Raw genomic sequence first — 6,696 nt, 5'->3', positions numbered from 1 at the left:
ATCTTGGCACTTATCATAAGCAGAATAGTGAGGAGGGGACTCCATCCCTGAAGTGCACATCTTCCAGACTTTTCTGTTGTTTCTCTCACTGGCTTAACATTCTGAGTCTAAGAAAGAGCATCTGATAACATAATCTGATAATGTGTCACATGCTTGGTGCCTGGCTCTGCTGAGTCAAGGAGGGCAAGGATCTGTTTCCTTCAGCTTCAGTAATGGAGTGTGGTCACCAGGAATTACTGCCCCACAGAGATTACACACAGTCTGGGTGTGTGAATTTCATTTTAAAAAAGTTTTTATTTATTTATTCATGAGAGACACAGAGAGAGGCAGAGACATAAGCAGAGGGAGAAGCAGGCTCCCTGCGGGGAGCCTGACACCGAACTTGATCCCAGGACCCTGGGATCATGACCTAAGCCGAAGGCAGACACTCAACCACTGAGCCACCCAGGTGTCTCAGTCTATTCTTTTTTTATTTGTTGTGTCATGTTCCAATGTATGAATGTGCCATAGTTTGTTTATACTGTTAATGGATGTTTTAGATTGTTGGCAGTTTTTGGCTACTAGGAATAAAGCTGTTATAAACATTCTTGAACAAATTTTTATAGACACACAACTCAATATGTTATTTTGGGGAGGGTATACTTAGAAGTGGAATTGCTGCATCATAAGATAGATGTATGTTTAGCTTCCTTTTTTGAGAAGTTCTTGTTCAAGAATTTTGCCCATTTTAAAAGCTTTCTTTCTTTCTTTTTTTTTTTTATAAGATTTTATTTATTTATTCATGAAAGACACAGAGAGAGGCAGAGACACAGGCAGAGGGAGGAGCAGTGGGACATGGGACTCAATCCCAGGACTCTAGGATCACGCCCTGGGCCTAAGGGAGGTGTTCAACCACTGAGTCACCCAAGTGTCCCCTTTGTCATTTCTTAATGGTGCCCTTTGAAGAACAAAACCTTTAAAATTTGATAAAGTCCCATTTATCACATTTTTAACTTATGTAATTCATGCTTTTGGTGTCCTAAGAAACATTTACTTAACCTAAATATAAGATTTCTCTCTTATGTTTTAAAACATGTTTTAAAATCTTCGAGGAGGTTTATAGTTTTTGCTTCTAGATTTAGTTCCATAATCCATTTTAAATTAATCTTTGTGTGATGTGAATTGGCTAACCAAGTTATCACACATTGCCTAAAGTCATTTACATTTAAATTCTTTTCAGAGCTTTCTTATTGACCAGTAGTCTTCACTTAAAAAAAAAAAAAATCCAGAAGTATTCCTTTGACTATAGAATACACATTTTGTTTTGCTCATGTATAATGGTATAATATAATAGTGAAATTAGGCAAGTAACTGTAAGTTAAGAATTTTTGGTAACTATGAAATCTTATTTTAGTTTTTCTCATTATTTCTTTTAAAATTTTGGGAATTTCCTCTATTAGTATTTATCATCATTATTCCTGTTTTTATCAATTAAAATTTAAGCTCAGAAATATAATTTTTTCAGCCATACAAAAGATTTATGCTAATATTAGGTGTTAATGCAGGTTTTCAATGCCAAACTTTTCATCTCAGCACATGTGAAATAGAAAAAAATTACAAAATGTTTATAAGAAGAGCGAGTCAGATTATTATAGCATAAATATCACCTTTCTATTCACAAACAGATGTGATATACATGGGTATTATTATCATATTTATTATTCATTGAGGTCACATCTATTAAACATGGGAAAGTCCTATCGTATGACTTATATCCTATAAATAATCCAGGCAGAATGGTGTGCTACTTATTTCTTGAAATGCTCTGTTTTCAAATAGTCTGATTTGATGAGTTTTGCTATTTTCCTTTTTGGATGATCATTCTATAGGTTAGTCTCAAAATATTCTCATTTGTTACATTAGCTAATTTACCTTTTTTCAATTGTGTTATATCTTTGCCATTTCATCCTCAGAAAGCTATAAACAGCTGTCATTGTCAGTGACATTAATCATCCTGTGGCTAGCCTTACAATGGTTAGCACTTATCCATTTGTTTATTTGTTTGTTTGTTTATTTTTAAAAACTTTATTTATTTATTTATTTGAGAGAAAGAGAGCGCGTGCACACACATGAGGGATTGGGGAGTAGAGGAGAGGAAGAGAAGCAGACTCCCCTCTGAGCAAGGAGCCTGATGTGGAGCTTGAACCCAGGACCCTTAGATCATTACCTGAGCTGAAGGGAGCTGCTTCACCGAGTAAGTCACCCAGGCACCCCAGCACTTATCCTTTTAGTCTGTTGGATTTCCTTCATTTCCCTCGGAAATTTCTCTGATTTTAGTTGCCACCTCAAATATGGATTTTTTTATGCCATGTAGTGAAATATGAGCTTCATCTTAATATAGTACTGGAGAATATAATACTCTGTGAATGATCAGGTCATCATCTTATTCCAAGGTCCTCAGGAATCATCCACACCTTCCAGATAAAGCCCAAAACTCTTTGCTTAGCACTCAGACAAATCATCTCAGTTATAAGTAATGTTCCTCTCCTTGTTATTCCATTACATTGTCTTCATACCTCTGACATGAGGGGTTGGGGAGTAGAGGAGAGGAAGAGAAGGAGGAAGAGAAGCAGACTCCCCTCTGAGCAAGGTGCCTGATGTGGAGCTTGAACCCAGGACCCTTAGATCATTACCTGAGCTGAAGGGAGCTGCTTCACCGAGTGAGTCTCCCAGGCACCCCAGCACTTATCCTTTTAATCTGTTGGATTTCCTTCATTTCCCTCAGAAATTTCTCTGATTTTAGTTGCCACCTCAAATATGGATTTTTTATGCCATGTAGTGAAATATGAGCTTCATCTTAATACAGTACTGGAGAATATAATACTCCAGTATTATATAATGTGTCTTTATAATAGAGCTGCAGTGCACAAGCCCTTAATTTATATGACTTCAAATCTAAGTAGAGCAGAAAGAAAATAAATTTAAACGCTTCAGTTTTAACCACTAGTCCTGAATCCGTTAGTGTAGACAGAGAAGCTGAAGCCCTATGAATGATGTAGCGTATGGGATTGTTATGAGCATTAGCCCTTATGTAATTGTAGGGGCTGCTTCAGCAGCCTGTCTGGTGTTGGGCCTGCAGTCAGCAGGAACAACAGTCAGGAAGGAAAGATGGTCATGAAATGGGGGAGAATAAAAAAAGATTGGATTTGGTGAGGATAAGCCAGAAACCACGAGGAAAAACTAGAACCTATAAGAACAAATTAGGACTTGCATTAGTCTCTTTTGTATCTAACTTCAGTGATACATGTGACTTGTAGGATAAGGTGGTGTCTTTGGCCACACTGTTGAACAGGCATCTAGTTTAGGATTCAGAGTAGCTGAGAGAGGAGAGCTGATGGGAGCTGGAGAGCCGTGGCCATGCCCACGTGGTAAGCCAGCAGATCAGTGCCTGGCCCTACAATGATCTTCAGAGCATAAACATATCTTATGTTTTACTTCTGCCTTTCAAATCTCACACAAATTTATCTCTTTACTAACTCTAACCTAGAATCATACAGGGAAGGGAATTCTGGGAAATGCAATTCCATCTTAGCTAAGTTAATGTGGTAGAAAGCCACCAGAAGCCCACTTCTGCCTAAGCCCTTGAGTAAACAAGGGATTGGAGAGATGCATCTGGTATATTTTCAGTCTGTCTCAGTTTCCAAGTACCTATAGTGTAAGCATCTCACTGTGCGGAGTGCAATGCTACTATTCAACTATTTAGTTGAATTTTTCAAACAAGATTGCTTTCCTAATCATAAGCCAATTGCTTCATTACATGCTCACAAGAAAGTGATTTGATCCAAAGCTGGAGGGAAAACTGGCTGGATTGGGTCTATGAACCAAGAGATGCTATGTGGGTCTCTAACATGGTACCTTCCTAAGAAGTTATTTCTAAAGTAACTTGGCTCATTTATTGAATTTTCAATTTACACATTATCTTTGGAACCCAATCCTGGTTTTAGAACTTTTTTCAATAAATATTTGTTAAATGGTGAATGAATGGTATAGGGGTTTCTTTTGTATTCCTCTTACCAACTAGCAAAGTGCTTGACATGTATTAGATATTTAATAGATGTGAGTTAAATTATTTATTGAAAATGTTTATTGTATTGTGTAATATTAAAACAAGAATATTACAAATATTTTCCTTTTTAATAGGTTGAGAAGTTGCCCTTGGTACAAACCACTGGATGTTGTGTATGTTTTGAGGTCTGGGTAAAAGTGACTGCCCATTCAATGGTGGTTTTGCAAGGTGAGTTGAAGCTTGTACAAAAGTAAATGTATATTAAAGTACTTTGAAAAACTTTGGCCCAGTTTGTTTCTATCTCTCTCTGTCCTCTGTTGCTCTTGTTTGCAAATTATCTTTAAAATATTACTACTAAGAGGGGACACCTGGGTGGCTCAGTGGTTGGGCATCTGCCTTCGGCTCAGGTCATGATCCCGGGGTCCTGGTATTGAGTCTCACACTGGGCTCCCAGCAGGGAGTCTGCTTCTCTCTCTGCTTGTGTCTCTGCCCCTCTCTGTGTGTCTCTCATAAATAAATTAATAAAATCTTTAAAAAAATATATTACTGCTAAGATAATCCATGCTCTTGGTAAACAGTAAGTAAAGGAGAAAAGTTAACCTAAAAGTTCTCTGAACTGCTCTCCACACGAAATTCCATACTATCCCAAAATAGCCACTGTTAATATTTTTATGTCTTTCCTCAAATATTCTATGAATTTATAAACATATATATGAATACACATATATATTTATATGTATACTTGAAACAAATAGCATATTATTAATACGATTCTGCAAGTTTTCACTTAATATATCTTGAAACTAAAAAAAAATAAAAAAAATATATCTTGAAACTTTTAAAATATCAGCACATAAATGTACAACTTTCTTTTTTTTTTTTAAGATTTTATTTATTTATTCATGAGAGACACAGAGAGAGAGATAGATAGAGAGAGAGGCAGAGACACAGGCAGAGGGAGAAGCAGGCTCCATGTAGGGAGCCCAACGTGGGACTCAATCCCAGGTCTCCAGGATCACACCCTGGGCTGAAGGTGGCACTAAACCGCTGAGCCACCCGGGCTGCCCAGTGTACAACTTTCTTTTAAGCAAACTCTTAAAATGTATTCCAAAGTACAATTTACAATTTAACTAGTTCCCTGTGATGGTTATCTTAGGTTAATTCTAAGAATTAGCATTACAAACGATGTTTTATATATTTCTTTGTCTGTACCATGCAGGTGTATCCAAAGAGCAAATTCTGTAAGCAGTGGAATTACAAGGTTTGCTTGAGCTTTGTTATCAACTAAAGGGTATGTATTTTCAGGATACATGTTTATAGCTCATTTAAAGTTGCTAGTAAACACTGAGTCGCATGTATCTCCACAGCTTCTTTTGTCAAGAGACTTTTGGTAAAAGGAAAAGATGTTGAAAGAAAAGTCTTTGCCTTTATCATTTGCAGATCTTCCTTCGGTCATCTCTAATTCACTAATAATTAGCACTAATTTCATAACCATTGTTTGAAAGTGAAGACAACTTTTCTGGAGACTAGAAGTGTCATCACCATGTTTAGGTTAATCTAATCTATTATTCTAAGAAACTAATATATTTTTTCAACTTCATTATCTTAAGATTGAATAATAATCCTGACATGACCACTAAAAAGTAGCTGGCTCAGCAATTGTCAAGACAGCTGTCACAAAAGAGTTTGCCCATTATTTGCTGCTGGCCCATTCCACAACCTTCCCTGGTTATTTCCCCAAAGAATTTGAGACAGCCTATTCTGCAGACAAGTGCTTGAGGACTAAACAGGATAGACTGCCCTCATAGACTAAGGGCAGAAGGCAGGTCATAAAGGAGAGAGTGGGAGGAAATTATTTTTCCAAGAAACCAGCTTATGAAAGGCCTAAAACCCAGTTCTGAGCTTCTTATTAGAAGGTGGAGAGAGAAAGGCTGAGTTATGGAGCTTGTCATTTTCCAGCACAGAGGTTCTCAGTCCTATTAGACACAACGATTCTTTTTTATAACAAATATTTTGCCTGAGCGCCTTATTACTATCTAAAGTGAAGTTTATGGATAATACAGCTTATTTACCCATACCACTTAAAAATGAATATAAAGGGGACACCTGAGTGGCTCAGTATTTTAAGTATCTCATCTAACTCTTGATCTCAGCTCAGGTCTTCACCTCAGGGTTGTGAATTCAAGCCCCACCCTGGGCTCCATACTGAACGTGGAGTGTACTTACAAAAAATGAATATAAAGTCAGAGCTCTAGTATAATGTAAGTAATGTATAGTAAAATAATATATGGGAGCTGGAGAGCTGTGTGTTCAGGCATGACTATGCTGGAAGGCCAATGAAGTTGCCACATCCTTATACCAACAGGAAGAATCACTATGAATGCCACAGCTACAAATGCAGTCTGGCTTAGGTGTGTTGGCTACTCAACTGCCACCAGCCTCATCAACTGTAATGATTATAGTTTTCCTAAATAGTGAAGAATTCTTAAATCCTGAAAAGAAAGGTGTAATCTTTTCTCAGTTTACTTGGATTTTGAATTTCTAGGATATTAAGTGATATTGAAACTAAGTAAAAACTTCTTCATATTTGCACTTAAAGTGGATTTTTTTTCTAGGTTCATAAGTAGCCTTTTCTTTTCTTACATAGAAAT

Source organism: Canis lupus, chromosome 21 (assembly GCF_003254725.2).
Source record: "Canis lupus dingo isolate Sandy chromosome 21, ASM325472v2, whole genome shotgun sequence".
Taxonomy (NCBI): Eukaryota; Metazoa; Chordata; class Mammalia; order Carnivora; family Canidae; genus Canis; species Canis lupus.
This window is presented reverse-complemented; position numbering follows the sequence as displayed.